The 19,276-nt window shown below is 48.9% G+C and overlaps 1 protein-coding gene across 1 annotated transcript in view; it reads right to left on the minus strand.

Moving 5' to 3' along the window:
- gng7 (guanine nucleotide binding protein (G protein), gamma 7) overlaps positions 1-19,276 on the minus strand; it is a 94,815-nt gene that overhangs the window by 12,780 nt on the left and 62,759 nt on the right. The gene's annotated exons all lie outside the window — the stretch shown is intronic.

Below are 19,276 nucleotides of genomic sequence, written 5' to 3' on the forward strand. Positions count from 1 at the left end.
ATGTTACTATCATAAAATTTACTTAAAAAAGTATGACATATGACATCATTGGTTATGCCATCATGCAACAGCCGTTTATGTCATGTCTACGACAGTGTTATGTCAGCCTTATGGCAAGGGGTTCATGTAAAGTGCTACCCAAAATGGCATTTGGCAGATGCTCTTAACCAGAGTGACAGTACAGTTGATTAGACTAAGCAGGAGACAATCCTCCCCTGCACTGCAGCGCAGGGTTAAGGGCCTTGCTCAAGGGCCCAACGGCTGGGTGGATCTTATTGTGGCTACACCGGGGATCGAACCACCGACCTTGCGGGTCCCAGTCATGTACCTTAACCGCTACGCTACAGGAGTGAAGTGAGATACAAAGTGAAGAGTTATCTAAGGCTTGCTCTGGGGCTCCGTCAGCTGAAGTCCAGACAAGCCTCGGCCCCCTGGGGTTAGCGCTTAACGGGATTAGCCTGATTAATTAAACCTGCTCTAGAAAGCAGGGGCGGGCAGTGGTGGACTGCCCGTCCCTTCAGGAGAGAGGATTCTGGGGGATTCGCCAAGGCGTAGCCAAGGATTTTAAAGGAAGAAAGATGTTAATCTGAACTATCAGCTCCTGATCTGCTTTAGCCTGGCCGTACGAGAGGCGGGGAAGTGCCATGAGCGTGCGTAGTTACGCCAGCCTGCTGGTCCCTCTCTGGGGCGTGCGTAGTTACGCCAGCCTGCTGTTCCTCTCTGGGAAAAGCATAACGTTTCAAGACACTATGCGTGTGCGATGGTAAACAACTGCGAAATACATCGCATTTTTCCCTGCGTTATTTAGCCCAAACAAACCCTCGCACCTAACAATCTAGGCTATCCTGCAACCGGTGCTAACCCAATAAGGGCTAACAAAGTACAGGGTACCAGATCATCGTAAGAACTTTCCCATAGCGCCCATTGTAAAAACAGCGCTGAGGTCTGCAAAAGTAGGTTTAAGCACTGACCTTAGCCTCTAGGATTAACCTCTCTCTGTTGTTACTCTCTGGTGCAGTGGTCAGGAGAGAGATGCTGGCCCCTTTCCCTGTAAAAGCCTCCATCTTGCTCACCACTAAGCCTGACACTGCAAAAAGTAACTGTCTTAACAAGCGTTTTAGTCTTGCAATGAGACTTCAGATCAGATCTCAATATAAGACTAAAACAGTGCACATATAGGTCTCAATATAAGACTAAAACAGTGCACATATAGGTCTCAATATAAGACAAAAACAGTGCACATATAGGTCTCAATAAAAGACTAAAACAGTGCACATATAGGTCTCAGTATAAGACTAAAACAGTGCACATATAGGTCTCAGTATAAGACTAAAACAGTGCACCCATAGGTCTCAATATAAGACTAAAACAGTGCACATATAGGTCTCAGTATAAGACTAAAACAGTGCACATATAGGTCTCAGTATAAGACTAAAACAGTGCACATATAGGTCTCAGTATAAGACTAAAACAGTGCACATATAGGTCTCAATATAAGACTAAAACAGTGCACATATAGGTCTCAGTATAAGACTAAAACAGTGCACATATAGGTCTCAATATAAGACTAAAACAGTGCACATATAGGTCTCAGTATAAGACTAAAACAGTGCATATATAGGTCTCAGTATAAGACTAAAACAGTGCACATATAGGTCTCAGTATAAGACTAAAACAGTGCACATATAGGTCTCAGTATAAGACTAAAACAGTGCACATATAGGTCTCAGTATAAGACTAAAACAGTGCATATATAGGTCTCAGTATAAGACTAAAACAGTGCACATATAGGTCTCAGTATAAGACTAAAACAGTGCACATATAGGTCTCAGTATAAGACTAAAACAGTGCACATATAGGTCTCAGTATAAGACTAAAACAGTGCACATATAGGTCTCAGTATAAGACTAAAACAGTGCACATATAGGTCTCAGTATAAGACTAAAACAGTGCATATATAGGTCTCAGTATAAGACTAAAACAGTGCACATATAGGTCTCAGTATAAGACTAAAACAGTGCACATATAGGTCTCAGTATAAGACTAAAACAGTGCACATATAGGTCTCAATATAAGACTAAAACAGTGCACATATAGGTCTCAATATAAGACTAAAACAGTGCACATATAGGTCTCAGTATAAGACTAAAACAGTGCACATATAGGTCTCAGTATAAGACTAAAACAGTGCACATATAGGTCTCAATATAAGACTAAAACAGTGCACATATAGGTCTCAGTATAAGACTAAAACAGTGCATATATAGGTCTCAGTATAAGACTAAAACAGTGCACATATAGGTCTCAGTATAAGACTAAAACAGTGCACATATAGGTCTCAGTATAAGACTAAAACAGTGCACATATAGGTCTCAGTATAAGACTAAAACAGTGCACATATAGGTCTCAGTATAAGACTAAAACAGTGCATATATAGGTCTCAGTATAAGACTAAAACAGTGCACATATAGGTCTCAGTATAAGACTAAAACAGTGCACATATAGGTCTCAGTATAAGACTAAAACAGTGCACATATAGGTCTCAATATAAGACTAAAACAGTGCACATATAGGTCTCAGTATAAGACTAAAACAGTGCACATATAGGTCTCAGTATAAGACTAAAACAGTGCACATATAGGTCTCAGTATAAGACTAAAACAGTGCACATATAGGTCTCAGTATAAGACTAAAACAGTGCACATATAGATCTCAGTATAAGACTAAAACAGTGCACATATAGGTCTCAGTATAAGACTAAAACAGTGCACATGTAGGTCTCAGTATAAGACTAAAACAGTGCACATATAGGTCTCAATATAAGACTAAAACAGTGCATATATAGGTCTCAATACAAGACTAAAACAGTGCACATATAGGTCTCAATACAAGACTAAAACAGTGCACATATAGGTCTCAGTATAAGACTAAAACAGTGCACATATAGATCTCAGTATAAGACTAAAACAGTGCACATATAGGTCTCAGTATAAGACTAAAACAGTGCACATGTAGGTCTCAGTATAAGACTAAAACAGTGCACATATAGGTCTCAATATAAGACTAAAACAGTGCATATATAGGTCTCAATACAAGACTAAAACAGTGCACATATAGGTCTCAATACAAGACTAAAACAGTGCACATATAGGTCTCAATACAAGACTACAACAGTGCACATATAGGTCTCAGTATAAGACTACAACAGTGCACCCATAGGTCTCAGTATAAGACTAAAACAGTGCACATATAGGTCTCAATATAAGACTAAAACAGTGCACATATAGGTCTCAGTATAAGACTAAAACAGTGCACATATAGGTCTCAATATAAGACTAAAACAGTGCACATATAGGTCTCAATATAAGACTAAAACAGTGCACATATAGGTCTCAGTATAAGACTAAAACAGTGCACATATAGGTCTCAGTATAAGACTAAAACAGTGCACATATAGGTCTCAGTATAAGACTAAAACAGTGCACATACAGGTCTCAGTATAAGACTAAAACAGTGCACATATAGGTCTCAGTATAAGACTAAAACAGTGCACATACAGGTCTCAGTATAAGAGTAAAACAGTGCACCAAAAACGTGGCCACGGGTCCCCACGTGTCCTGACGAGACCCAGACGCCGGCGCGGATTCTGTGTAAATTCTGCAGAAGAAGTGCGGAGAGCCGTGGCAGATCGGACCTACAGCAGTCAGGGCCCGGGCCCGGCTGAACACACAGAACCGCTGCCAGAGAGCCCGGTGTTACACTTGGAGAGAGGTCCGCGCCCGCAGTCCAAGAAAAACTACGCTGCGTCGCTCCTGATAGCGAAGGGTTCCACACACACGACTCACACACACACCGAGTCGGCTGCCCGTTAGTTGGGCGACGGGGTTTGTAGTGGGAATAACCATGGAAACAATCAGAAGTTCGAGGAAACCGCGCGAAAAGCACCCTTATTTGAGGCGTTTTTTTTTCCTAGCTGCGCAGGGCAACACAATACAAAAAAAACAAAAACCGTTTTCCGAGGAACAGACCCCCTTGAGAAAATAAATTGGCGGTGAACACGGGAGTGTACACATATACAAATAGATCATTTTTCTCTGAGGGCTAAACTGTGGCCAGGCTGTCAGACTTTCCCCACGCAAGCAGACACTCGCCCCCCCCCTTCCCCAAACCCGTGCACCGCCCCCCTCCCTCCGAAACTACAGCGTTCCTAACCCCTCACCCGCTTTTCTGCGCTTTTCCTCGAAATCAGGGGCTCCTGCAAAGGCCTCTGACAAAGCACGGGCTTTGTCTTAGCGCTGCGGCTGGCCACTCCCTCGCACAACGCGTGCACCTTTTCCAAGAACTGGAAACCTGGCTGTCAAAAACACAGCCGCCGTGCCTGAGCGTTCGCCCCGAGGACGAACGGCCGATATCCTGCAGTGCGCCTACAGTAAGGCTACTTTCCCCTTAATGTCCTCGCAGGGCCAAAGACACAATTGCTCTCTGCAAGTACCGTCACTGAAACCGCAGCCATTGTGCATATGCGTGAGGACATACCAGTGTGTTGGGCCTTAGTTTCAGATCACCTTGTGGGCTATTATTAATGAGGACGGCTTTACATTCGACTCCAAACCCCAGCTGAGACTTTGTTGCAAAGCTTTGCTAAAACTCTGATGCGCCCCTCCCGTCACAATACAAGTTCAACCTGTTTGTGTTTTGAAGGCCTTCACAGCGATATTAACTCAAACTGGTATGGCAAGTTCAGGCATTTCTCAGCTCTCAATGTCATTCCTGCACTGCAAAAAAAACCGTGTTTTAATCTTGTAATGAGGCTTATTTCGTTCAAGTAGAAAACATTATCTTGTTCTGAGCCGTCGTTTTGCTTGACAAGTGAACTTTTGTGACCCCATTGGCACACCTAAAAATGAGTCAAACAGTCTCACCTCAGTACTACAGAAAAACACTTTCACAAAAAAAAAGTAGCAAGCAAAGGATTATAAATGACTATCATTGTTAACCTTTATTCACACAGGATTGGTTGACTGCACGTGCATGCTGCAAGGGTACTTTGCAGCGACGCCCTGTTAACGTCCCCCAAAGTAGCCTAATCCGCATGCCTTTGTAATAAGAAACAAGACGTCAAATCTCCATATAAGACTAAGATACTGGTTTCGAGACGGTCTTATTCTTTGGTTTTTGCAGAGAGAGCTCCTGTAACAGGGGGGGGGTTAGTCACGGCCTGCGACTTGGCTGTAAATCAGAGGGAGAGAGACGGGCCTCTGAGCCCAAAACGGCAGCTGTGAGTGGCAGGGGAGTCTCCCAGGGCTACCCCCCGGCAGTAAGCCCCCCCCCCCCCAGAGAGGGACGGGGCAGGAGGGGGGGGTAGGGGCGCGGAGGTCCCGGCGGGGTGACACTACATCAGCCACAGTTTACAAGTAGGTGTCAGCCCCACCTGTTTGCTGTCGGGGCTGGGCCAGCGCCCCTCTCCCCTCCGCGCGGCTGGGAAGCGGGAGAGGGACCCACCACCTGCACAAAGGAGGGAGGGAAAAGTACATTCCACAGCAGGGCTCCCAGATAAGATAAGGGCCCGGTTCCTCGCAGGGCCATACCTGGAAATGTAAATCCGCAGGACAAACACTGGAAAGCCGGGAGGTCTGGGGGGGGGGGGGGGGGGGGGAGTTTCGGGGGCATCAAAGTTTCCCAGAAAACAACAAAAAACACGTCGCTGCCCTGGTTCCGTAAAACAAGGCTTTTGTGGAACAGGACAAAACGCTGTGATTTGAGCATGCTCGGTGCAGCAGGTCACTGCGTTTGTAACTGTGCCGTGTGGCGCCAAACAAGGGGTCCGGTGTGCGGCCGTAGATATAATCACGGCTCTCGTTCGGCCGATTCTGCGATTAGGCCACCGAAATGCAGGGCCAGCGGCAAAGCCCTTACACACACAGCCGCGCTTGCAGAAGACAACCGAACCTTGAGAAGGTTGGGGGAAAAAAAAAAAAACCCTGGAAAGTTTTTTGAAATATTACTCAGGTAAATGAGTTTGGTCCGAACAAAGGCCCCTGTGGCACTCCAGTCCGTGGACACTCTGGCCTTTGTGCTGCAGCCCCAGAGCTGAGCTGGTCTTAGCGCTCGAGAGGAGGAGTGGGGGAGGGGTCTGCCAGCATGGCGCCACACAACCCCTCCTGGTCTCCTGGGACACACACTTTTCCATTTTTCCTCGAAGTTCATCTCGCTAGTTACACTTTTCCACCCTCTACAGGGTCCCACACCCTCCCTCCCTCCCTCCACATACCTCCCTCCCAGCCCCCCCTCCTCCTCCACACTACACTCTCCTCTCAGGCTTCCCGGGGCCAGCTGACTGAACAGGGCTGAACAGGGCTGAACAGGGCTGAACAGGGCTGAACAGGGTTGCACAGGGCTGCACAGAGCTGAACAGGACTGCACAGGACTGAACAGGGCTGAACAGGGCCGCACAAGGCTGAACAGGGCTGAACAGGGCTGCACAGGGCTGAACAGGGCTGAACAGGGCTGAACAGGCCTCAGGTTGAGCCTCTCTGCATGCAGCATCCACTACACGCACTACTTTAAATCCTGTTTTAACCAGAGGAGGTCCAATGAGAACGCGTTTCTCTGTTTGCAAGGATGACCTGGGAGACTTGCCAGAGGGAACAGTTGCTAATGGGGCAAGAGTGAGAGAGAAAGGGAGAGCAGATTACAAATTCCTGGTGCAGTTTGTTTGGGTTAAGGGCCCAACGGCAGGGTAATTTTTTGCGTTTTAGGAAGCCAACTTCATCTCTCCAGATGCAGGTCAGCATCCCTCTATGCTGACAAGGAAATTGAACCAGCAACTCTGCCAACAGCTCCCTGCAGCGCACTAGGCTACTAATGCCATATCCCCTCCCTGCCTGATTTCCCTCGCTACGCTAACGCTAAAAAAACAGAAACGGGAATACCAGGAGGGAACCCATGTGGAAAGGGGGAGACCGAGCAAACTCCACACATAAAGGCCCTGGCTAAATTCAAACCAAAGACCTTCTTGTAGTGAGGCAATAGTGTTACACACTGGACCGCCATGTCACCCAAATGCAGAGTCACATTTCAATACAGGAAATATTTCTGCTCTCACCGACGGCCTCCCTCAAGGCTTCTGCACGGCCCATAAACACTGACGGGAAAGCAGAGGGCCCCACAGGACGCGTTGGACGCGACGCGGCTCCTGCAGCACGCAGAAGGCATGACAGCGATGTCAGGCACTCAGCGGAGCGGGTCTGCTGATGCTCTGGAGCCGGGCTGGGCTGGCCGGATGACACGCGGGCGGATGGATGTTTGCATGCTATCTGCTCAGGGCTGGAAGAGCGCGTGGCGTTAAGTCAAGGACCCCCCCCCCCCCCCCCCCCCCCCCCCTTCCTGCCCTAATGGCGGCCGGCGGGCACTTCTCCAAGCTTCCTGGCGCTCCTGCCGAATTCCTTCCCCTCTTTGGTGGCGCGGTGGAATTCCGACGGAACGCTGTAATCTGTGTGGAGCTCACACTCCCCGCCGTGCAGCGCCACCGGTCCACAGGGTCAATATCCAAACGTCCCCGTGGCAACATGCAGAGCACGGCATGTTGGGAGTCCTCGTCAGGAATCTGAAGCGTGATGCGTTATTTTTAAATTGGGTAATTGGGAATCGTTGTACCCTTTGAACTCTTTGGAATGTTTTTTTCTAAAATTCCAAGTAAAAAGTTCTAGAACTCCATCGCTTTCAGTTTCTGATTGTGACATCACCATTAGAATATCCAGTGAAGAACATTCCAATCGCACATGTGCGAGCGCGCTCTTTAAAGGGTTAAGTTTCTTTCACTAATCTTTTTTTTTTTTCTCCCAGAAATTCCCCAGTAATAAAAGAGTGGAGAGTCATTTCAGAGAGATTACAGCATGATGTCTCTAATCCGACTTTCAATTCCAGAAATGCCCCACCCAGTTCTCAAAAATAACTGGGCGGGATAAAACTGGAAATTGACCCACGTGCACTAAGAGACTGGCTGGCAGCGGATTAGTACCCTCTCCAGTACGATGGGCACCCAAGCTAATTATTTACTGCATGTGTGTGTGTTTGCCAGTGTGTGTACCTGTGTGCATCACAGGAATGAGGGACAGTGTGTGTACCTGTGCTTATCTCAAGAATGATGGTAAATGGTTGGCATTTATATAGCGCCTTTATCCAAAGCGCTGTACAATCGATGCTTCTCATTCCTCCATTCATACACACACTCACACACTGACGGCGATTGGCTGCCATGCAAGGCACCGACCAGCTCGTCAGGAGCATTTGGGGGGTTAGGTGTCTTGCTCAGGGACACTTCGACACAGCCCGGGCGGGGGATCAAACCGGCAACCCTCCGACTGCCAGGCGACTGCTCTTACTGCCTGAGCCATGTCGGCCACATGGCTCAGGACAGTGAGGGACAGGGTGTGTACCTGTGCGTATCTCAGGAATGAGGGACAGTGTGTGTTTTGGCATTCCTTCACTTTCGACTCCAGGACTTGCTGTGTCACTCTGACACTGCGACACTGGGACTCTTGTGACAGTGTGCATGTGTTTCCTGTGGTCCCATGGTAGAAGCACCGTCACCCGCGTGTGCGCGCGCTCGTGTGTGTGTGTGTGTGTGTGTGCGTGGAAAGAGGAAACGAAGTGCCACCGCAGAAGAACACAAGACGAGAGGACATCCTTTTCAAAGAAAGAACTGCACTTACAAAAAAAACCCTTCAGATCTTTTATTTTGATAAGGAACGACCGTGCTGAGTTTCAGTCATGCTGACGGGGAGAGCACTCTGAACTAATGACCCGTGCAAAGCAACGGACCGGCTAACAGGTGCTTCAGTACGCGGACTTCCTCACAGAGATTTCTCGAAAAATAACGCTGATTTGAATTAATTTCCCCCCTCCGGTAGAGGCACAAGATCTAAATGGGGGGTGTTTGGGGTGTTTTTTTTTTTTTTGGGGCTATTTACAGAAGAACAAAGAATAACATGTTCCAACAGCAGAAAGTGAAAAACAGGAGGGTGAGTAACAGCGCGGGAGAACAAGCGGGCCCGTTGTTTTCTCCGAGTGACTAACTGACAGCACCTTGGATCACGGCGGAGAGGACTCCGATCCTCGTGACCGCAAATCAGAGCTGACCTTTCAGCCTGCTAGCCGCACAGCAGCCCCTAATGGTTATTTCATGTAAAGAGCAGAAAAATATATCCACTAGTTCTGAGTCACCCCCGCTATTAATAGTCAATTACCCGACCGAAGGCGAGGGCCCGTTATTGAGGAAAGTCCCGCAGAAGTTGTTTATTGGACGGCGCAGAGTAGTGTCCTCCCATCCCTAATGCGCTGTTTTCTCTCTCGCACCATAAAAGGGCTCCTCATGTGACGGAGGCTGGCCTGTCGAGGGATGGAGGGAGGGACGGAGGGGGGGGGGGGAAGGAGGAGGAGGAGGGATAAGAGTAAAAGCTGCCCTTCTCTATCCCCGGCTGCTGATGATGTCATACGCCCTGTCACCGGGGCAACAGCGATTGGCGGGCGGCCATGTTCTCTGCAGCTCTGAGCTCAGCTGGGGAAATGTAGGCTGACATCACCCGGGGGGGGTGGGCGGGGGGGGGACTGCTGCAAAACAATGGGCTCGTGCGCACACGCATGCGTTTCTCTCCCTCCCTTCCCGCCCTCCCTCCCTCTCTGCCCCTGGTCTTTCCGGGAAGCGGAGAGAGGCTGATGACTCCAGTTGTCGGAAGCAGAGGTTCAGGAGCACGAGTGAGGGAAGGGTGGGGGGGGGGGGGGGGGGGGTCTTGTTAGTTGTTAGATAGATTAGCTCATGAGACAGCGGTGAGCGTGCATGATCTCATTCTAGCACAAGACCGAGGATGACATCACAGGGCCCCGAACAAGGAGAGCGAGTGAGAGAGGGAGAGAGGGAGAGAAAGTGGGATAGTTTAGATGGAAGAACGATACAAGCAGTGTGTGTCATCCTCACGTGTGCTTTAGTCCTCACTCTCTCTCATATGGGGGGGGGGGTGAGGGGGTAGGGGGCGAGGGGGGGTGTTATGTAAGAGATATACAGGAAGGCACCTGATCTCAGGACAGCTGGGAATCCGAGTCCCAAGGCTGCCCGCACTGTTCTCTAAGGGCGTCCATCAAACGGGCTGAACTCAATTTCTTCTCCAACTCTGACTCAACGTGTTTACACAACACTGCCATGAGGTATAGCCCAGCGAAAATGCAACACGACACAACACGACACAGGCAAAGGTATTCCAGACACCAGAAATTAGTCGGTGTCATAAATATGTTGTTTATAGGACACTAAATATGCGTGTGAAGTTTTACAGATTTATCTGCTGGGACCCCGTTCGCTTCATGATATCTTTGAGGCTCAATATCGCAAATATCTCACAACAGCGATAGAACCTTATAAATAATTCCAAGGTCACACATTGGCTCCATGGAAAAAAAAAAGTTTTAAAGAGGGAATTATACATTATTACTGACCTTCATTTCATGTGTATGGAACATTTCTGTAAGATAATGCAATCTCCTGTGGTTTCAGCCACTGATAATACAGGGTAATATGCTGACCATATGCGGACTCCTATGTGCATATGTGGATCTATCTGCATAGCATAATGATAATGAACTATGATTTAAGTGTGTTATCCTTATTTGGGATTTATTTGGATGAATGTGTGTGTGTACATGCATGTGTATGTGTGTGTGCATCAGCAGGGGAACAACTTATTTTGCCGACTCAGTAGGTTTTTCCCCAGTTTTGCATAAGAGATATGCGAAACTGTTTGAGTTTGATATCAATGATGACAGTTTTCCATTTTGTTAAAGCGTGCAATCCTTGACAGTGAAAGTACAGAACGCATATAACATTTCAAATAGTTCCAGACAGCCGATAGTCCAAAACAAGAAGATTATTGTTGAGCTTACGTTTTATTACCCAGAGTTTACATGTCATCATTTCCCAAAAGCAGGCATTAATAATGTAGACCAATGAAAAGGAAACAGACCTCAGTAAATCCCTGAGGCTGAATGTGATTGGCTAATTGCAGATTACTGAAAACAAGTTAAATCACCAGTTCCCCGAGGGCTGAGGTTTATGACTCAGCAGAAGCAGCTGAGTTACAAAATAATCCAATTTATCTTCTCCTGGTGACAGAATGGGCATTGTGTCAATGTATTACCAGTTAACATCGTGTAAGTAGCATAGTTTTAATGTACTACCAGTTAATATCATCTAAGTAGCATTGTTTCAAGGTATTACCAGATAGCATCATGTAAGTAGCATTGCTTCAATGCATTACCAGTTAGCATCATGTAAGTAGCATTGCTTCAATGCATTACCAGTTAGCATCATGTAAGTAGCATTGCTTCAATGCATTACCAGTTAACATCATGTCAGCATAAAGGACTACCTTTTCATGAATTCTGGAGAAATTGGAAACTATCATCTTACAGGAGTGCAATTTAATTCATTATTTATATACCTGTATAAGCATATGAATATAAATAAATATATTTAGATGATCAGAATGAGTTCATAAAGTGGGTAAACCACTCAGCTGAGAGGGGGAAGAAGGGAAAGTAGGCATTGTGGGGTCAGATTTGGTGGTGGGCAGATTTGCATTTTTGGCCGGCACTACCCCTGTAGACTGAGCCAGGCTGCTCTCTCTCTCACACACACACACACACACACACACACGCACACACGCACACACGCACACACGCACGCACACACACACACACACACACACACACACACACACACAAAGAACCATGACTTCACACTGCAAACCTGCTGACTGGCTCACAAAAAAAAAAAAAAAAACCCATTTGGAGTCAGCAAAGCTGTAAGCCTGTTTGGGAGGAGGCAGGCAGAGGGGAGAGAGGGGAGAGAGAGAGAGGGAGGGAGAGGAGAGAGAGAGGGGAGGGGGGGGAGAGAGAGAGAGAGGGGAGAGAGAGAGAGAGAGAGAGAGAGACAGAGAGGGGGGAAAAGAGCCCTGGGCCTCGATGTAGACAGGGGGAGAGAGGCGCCAAAACAAAAAAATGCTCACAGGCTGTAGACTGAAACTGTCCTGACAGAGAGAGAGAGAGAGGGAGGGAGAGAAAGAGAGAGAGAGGGAGGGAGAGAAAGAGAGAGAGACTGCAGACTTTGTGAGAACGGATAAATAGCGGTGGGCCCAGCCCAATTCGGGCCCGGTTTTCCCCCAGCCTTTCAGGGAATTTTTTGAACATTTATTTTCTTTAAAGAAAGGAGGACGTGTTTTGGAGTCGGCGTAAAAAGGCCGCATGTCTGGAACGCCGAGGTGGAGAACCGGGAGCGGCTCTGGGATCCTGCGATTCGGCGCTGCTCCTGACCGCACTCCCGCCCTGACGAAACAACCAGAGCCTGACTAAAGAACGCAGCCGCCAGAGCTAGGGCAGGTCGAGTGACCCTGTTTCACAGAGCTAGGGCAGGTCTAGTGGCCCTGTTTCACAGAGCTAGGGCAGGTCTAGTGGCCCTGTTTCACAGAGCTAGGGCAGGTCTAGTGGCCCTGTTTCAAAGGGCCAGGATGTGTCTAATGGCCCTGTTTCAAGAGCATCGCTGCTAAAGCTAGGGCAGGTCTAATGGCCCTGTTCCACAGAGCTAGGGCAGGTCTAGTGGCCCTTTTTCAAGAACGTTGCTGTGTCTAATGGCCCTGTTTCAAGAGCATCGCTGCTAAAGCTAGGGCAGGTCTAGTGGCCCTGTTTCACAGAGCGTTGCTCTCCACAGCTCCACTAGGGCAGGTCTAGTGGCCCTGTTTCACAGAGCTAGGGCAGGTCTAGTGGCCCTGTTTCAGAGAGCGTCGCTCTCCACAGCTCCACTAGGGCAGGTCTAATGGCCCTGTTCCACAGAGCTAGGGCAGGTCGAGTGGCCCTGTTCCACAGAGCTAGGGCAGGTCGAGTGGCCCTGTTCCACAGAGCTAGTGCAGGTCTAGTGGCCCTGTTTCACAGAGCTAGGGCAGGTCTAGTGGCCCTGTTTCAGAGAGCGTCGCTGTGTCTAACGGCCCTGTTCCACAGAGCTAGGGCAGGTCTAGTGGCCCTGTTCCACAGAGCTGGGGGGGCCTGCAGTCTGCACTTCCTCGTAATGGGGGCCTCTCGTGGGCCCGGGGGGTGCGGACCGAACCAAAACCAAAACCGAACCCGTCCTTTCACTTTGGCATGCTAACGATGTGGCTCTGCGGGGGGCACAAACAGCCATGTCACCCGCCGTTCCCGCCGGGGCGAAGAGGCGCTCGCTCGGCTTCTCAAACGCAAAGAGCCGAGCCGAAACAAAGCCGCCTCGCCTTTCAGTCCCCGGGCCGCGGAGCAGGCCCGAGAATGTCACACCACGGATGAAAGGGAACCCGCGACGTGCTAACACGAAAAGGGACTGAGCGTCCCCCTCCCTGGATAAACACGCTTTTATTTCAGGAACCCCCCAAATCCTCCACCCACCCCCCAAAATCCTCCACCCAGCCTCCCCCAAACCCCCCCTTTGTGCTTTCCAGAAATGAGGAACTGTTTCTTTCCCATTCAGGTGTTCAGCTGGCTGGGTCACGCTGTTCTGGTGACACAATGGAGGGAACATCTTGACTCCAGTCATTGGGAAAGTGCTGGGTAGGGAAAACGCAACACACAATAACCGAAAGACCGTTTTACCGCGACGCAGCAAAAAGTAATGATCACAGAACAGAACAGCAAAGACCGTTTTGTTCCTTATGCTGACTATGTACTGTAGGTAAAAGAACAGCTGCAGATAATCACTGCAATAATGTGTGTCTCACTCAATATGCGCCTGGAAACCGGAGAAATGGATCAAACTGTGATCGAACCGTTCAGGCTTTGGGCCTGTGTTTGCAAAGCGTCATGTTTATTGGATGTTCTTCTTGCTCTTCTTCTTGTTCTGCTTGCTAGCCCTTACCTTATGTGTACGCATGCTAGGTCTGGTGGCATGTTCAACACACTGGCCAGGCCACTAAAACTCAGCAGCAGTCATTTGCATGTTCTCCCAACAAAAAAGTTCTAATGGGATTATCGGTTTAGCTAGCTTGATAAAACTAGCTAGGAATGAGCTGAATATAGTCTTCGCACATTTCTCCTGTTGTCGTTCGCCCTATCCGTCTTTGCAATAGAGACTGTCAATCCAGTTCACACTCGTGTCATCCTACGCATTGTATACAATTCATGCAATGTATTGCACTGTTACTATTATTGTTAAAATAATAATACTCTCATAATACAAAACAATAATGTTGCACCTTTGTACGACTATTTGCTACTCCCATTTCGTTGTCCTAGCACTTGTACCATGTACAATGACAGGAATTCTGATTCTGATTCTAAAAGGTATTTATTTAGTTCACATTGGCACAGTGCGTTTACTTTAGCTGATGCTGTCCTTTGTTAGAATGCCGTCTCAAAAATCCGACCGTCAATCGACAGACGTGAGTCGGGAGGCAGATAACTACCGGAACCTTCTCGTCTCAGACGTGCGGAGTATCCCGTCACGATTCAGAGGCTGATTTCACGTCATTATTTTGTAGGAATGATAAAATGCGGAGAACAGAGGACTCGTGTACCCACAGTGCAGTGTGAGCGGAATGAGAACGGCCGCATTCCCGACTGAATCCTGAATGTGAATGAGATTCCCACAGGGAAGGCCGGGATTCAGGTGGCAGGTTATTCCCACGATTTTCACACAATAGGAGCTCCTCTCATTGTTTGGGCACACGAAGGCTCCCTAGTGCCAGCTGCCCAACCTAACTCAGCTGCCCAACCTAACTCAGCTGCCCAACCTAACTCAGCTGCCCTACCTAACTCAGCTGCACCAACATAACTCAGCTGCCCAACCTAACTCAGCTGCCCAACCTAACTCAGCTGCCCTACCTAACTCAGCTGCCCTACCTAACTCAGCTGCACCAACCTAACTCAGCTGCCCAACCTAACTCAGCTGCCCTACCTAACTCAGCTGCCCAACCTAACTCAGCTGCCCTACCTAACTCAGCTGCACCAACCTAACTCAGCTGCCCTACCTAACTCAGCTGCACTACCTAACTCAGCTGCCCTACTTAACTCAGCTGCACTACCTAACTCAGCTGCCCTACCTAACTCAGCTGCCCTACCTAACTCAGCTGCACCAACCTAACTCAGCTGCCCTACCTAACTCAGCTGCCCTACCTAACTCAGCTGCACTACCTAACTCAGCTGCCCTACCTAACTCAGCTGCACCAACCTAACTCAGCTGCCCTACCTAACTCAGCTGCACTACCTAACTCAGCTGCCCTACCTAACTCAGCTGCCCTACCTAACTCAGCTGCACCAACCCAACTCAGCTGCACTACCTAACTCAGCTGCCCTACCTAACTCAGCTGCCCTACCTAACTCAGCTGCACCAACCCAACTCAGCTGCCCTACCTAACTCAGCTGCCCTACCTAACTCAGCTGCCGTACCTAACTCAGCTGCCCTACCTAACTCAGCTGCCCTACCTAACTCAGCTGCCGTACCTCACCAAGCTGTGCTCCTCCAGCCTCATGACTGTGCAGTCATACACTGCCAAAAACCCCCACAGCAATACCCATTTTAGTCTTAGTTTCAGACTTAAATACGATGGAACTACTGCTAATGAGGTAAGACATTTTGACTCATTTCATGATTACTATATGAAATACAAAAATGTCACTCGTCAAGCAAACGTTAGGTGACTTCACACAGAGGTATAGGAGGACCCTGCCCGGTGCATTACCATAGAAACCCAGCTCCTAGCAGCAGGCAGAGGTCACCACGGATGGTTAGGAGGACCCAGCCCTGTGTATTACCATAGAAACCCAGCTCCTAGCAGCAGGCAGAGGTCACCACGGATGGTTAGGAGGACCCAGCCCTGTGTATTACCATAGAAACCCAGCTCCTAGCAGCAGGCAGAGGTCACCACGGATGGTTAGGAGGACCCTGCCCTGTGCATTACCATAGAAACTCAGCTCCTAGCAGCAGGCAGAGGTCACCACGGATGGTTAGGAGGACCCAGCCCTGTGTATTACCATAGAAACCCAGCTCCTAGCAGCAGAGACAGGGCCCAGTAAACAGCCCTGTTCCCAGGCCTCTCCCTGACGCCGACGCCATCCCCCCCCCTCACAGCCCCCCGTCATGTGATACCGGGCACCCTGCCTGCTCCCACACACTTCACACACACATCAGCCACAACGCTGCTGCAGGCTGTTTACAGACTGGGGAAAAGAAAACTGCCATCCTGACAGGCTGGTCTTCGGCACCAACGGACGAAAGGGAAAAAAAGTGCTGATCCTTCGTGAGAGACGCCTCTATCCCTGTTCCCTGTACTTAGGGAGTTGGCACAGATTCCTGACTCCCAGTCGTTTTTTTTTCTTTTCTTTTAAAAAAAAAAAAAAACGGCCTGCAGAAATGCAGGAAGATTGATGAAGCAATCTCAGCCTGTGAGATTACGGGCAGGTAAAAAACCTCTGCCTGCATTGATTCAGGTGAGGAGCAAAAGCACATAAACTAATGCATTTCAAATAAGTGAAATTAGATGCACTGGACTGCAAAAAAACAAACAAGTGTTTAAGTCATGCAATGAGACTTTGTTGAGAATTGTTTTCTCCCAAGTAGAAAATATGTGCTTGTAATAGCAATAGGATTTTAAGGGACTTTTTGCAGCGTGAGCAGAGATAGAAACAACACAACAGGGCTGAGTTGATGCGGATGTTTTTGCAGTGCCGTGTTTACCGTGTCTCTCTCCTGTGTGGTCAGTAAGCTCTCCGCAATTATGTGAGGAACCCCCCCTGCTCTCTCCCACGCCAGCCCCCGCTCCCCCTCCCCCTCCCCCCTCTCTCCCCGGCCCTTCTTCCTGCTCCGGCCGTGGTTCTGGGAGAAGCGGAAGCTGAACACGGACACGAGCGCAGAGGCCACGGCTGGGGCTCGGAAGGCCGGGAAACCCGCAGGAACGCCGGGAAACCTGCGGGAACTCCGGAAAACTTGCGGGAACTCCGGGAAACCTGCAGGAACTCCGAGCAGACGACGAGAACGCTGCAGGAAGTGGTCGTCTCAACCACCATTTTAGTCTTGTAATCAGATTTTTTTTCCACTCCAGGAGAAAATATCAGCTTGTTTGGGCATGTTAATGTTTGTGGGAAAAGTGAAACTGTCTTACTTCATTGGGAATATTTTCATTTTTAGAAAAAGGGTTAAAGAAATAAGTCTCAATATAAGACTAAAATACTTGTTATTTTAGTCTCACTTTCCTGTACCCACAGCCGGGCTGGAATTAGCCGGCAAGTACAGAGGGCCAGTGGAACAGAGGAGAGCCCAACCCGGTGCTTCAGCTGTTTCCATCTGCTGGTTTCTATTGTTTTTTTGGGGGTTTTTTCCAAAATGGTGGTCGTGGGCCAAACATTTCCTGCATACTATTCATAAAACAATGCGACACACAAATTTACATTTCACATATGTGTTTCAGGCAGAATGCAAACGGATTCTTTGATTCCGCCGTTGTTTTGAATGAAGAGAGAGCAAATGTGCATTGTGCATCTTTCGTCAGCCAGCGCTAATTCAGCCCTTGCACAGGCGTGACGAAACCACAGGAAGATGCCCTTTCCTTTCGTCAGCACTTTGACTTTTGTTGTCTTTCACCTGAGAGCCGGGGGGCGGGGACGAAAGCCTCAGGACTCCCGGGAAGGAATTCCAGGAGCGGCTCGTGTTTTGGAGCAGAGACGAGAACAGGAGAGACCAGTAAAGCAGGAGAGACGGAGAGAGGAAGGTCGCGGGGGAACAGGTCTACCCCCCGCCCCCGCTCCCCGGGGAATAAACCCTGAGCTGTTTCTGGAGGACGAGCGGGGACATCAGGGAAGCCTGAACACTCCCACTGGAAACCGGAGACGCGGCGGTGGGCGGTTTGCAGGAAATACCTCCGGGCTCAGCATCAGATGCGAAAGGTCACGGCCTTTCCTCCGACGGTATTATGCGCGTTAAACCGGGTAAAAACCCTCAGCTGCACAGCACGGCCCCCGTGGTTATGAGAAGAGCTCTCATAGTGGACTCAGGAAATTGGCACAACCGCTAGTATGACTGGGCTAATCGTGAGGATTTTTCACTTTGACTGTCAGAAGATGCATTTTCTGTAACTGACTCAGTGTAGCAGTGTAGGTGCTAGCTAAAGCTCTTAGAAAACATACTCACTCATAAACACTGATTAACACAGATATGCAGTATATGAGAAGACAGGTTTCAGAGAAATACTAAAGTCTGGTCTGGTCTGAATGCACTTAGGGAAGACCTAGACTTTGTTCCAGGAAAGCAAATGCAGTAACACTTTATTTCAGGGCTCCTACATAAGAGCTATGTAACTCCTTCATAAGCACTACAGAGCACATTCACAACCACTACATAAACATATAGGCATGTGAGGTGTTATGCCAACATTGCTGCAGCAACTGACATTACCATGACATACCAAGGGAACTGACACAAGACCCTTATATTGGTTATTGACACAAGCACTTATGAAAACTTGCGTAGTGCTTATGGAGGAGATATATAGCTCTTATTTAGGAGCCTTTAAATTAAGTCCTACTGTGAATGCTATCTCGTAGAACACTGCACTCAGGAGGAGGAGAAAGGGTGAATTGTTGCCCTTGGAGACAGAGGTGGAGTATTTACGCGTACACACACTTTGTTAGCGCCCACGCTAACAGCAGGGCGGCCTCCTTAGAAACCGGAAGTGTGTTCATCCTGCTTCATTCCTGCCTCATTCCTTTCCAGCGACGGTTGAGGGAAAAATGCAACCCACGCGAAAGAACCACACCTGGCTGGTTCTGCCGGACGGACCTGCTCTGCCATGCCACGCCACGCCACCCCCCGCAACACGCCCCACACCCCCACCCAAACACAGGACCTTCGCCACACATCACAGGCACCGCACCGCAACCTCATTGGGCGAGCGTCATGAATGAAAGGCTCCTATTGGTCAAGCTGCGCGCATTACGTCGGTCTCCCATAAACAGCGTCTCCGGACTCCAACAGCCCAATGTCCCAGCCTGTGCAGAGGACAGCCCACAGGGCTGGGTGTCTTAACCAGGAGGACCAGGGGGAATAACACGTGTGCACATACAATATATGTAAGCATGCACGCACACGCACGCACATAAACACACATATGCACACTTACACATGTATGCACACACGCACGCACGCACGCACACACAGCAGGATGTTTGCATTGGACACGGGTCCCATGTTCTGAGTGGAAAACAGCGGGACCGA

Source organism: Conger conger, chromosome 4, assembly GCF_963514075.1.
Source record: "Conger conger chromosome 4, fConCon1.1, whole genome shotgun sequence".
Lineage (NCBI taxonomy): Eukaryota > Metazoa > Chordata > Actinopteri > Anguilliformes > Congridae > Conger > Conger conger.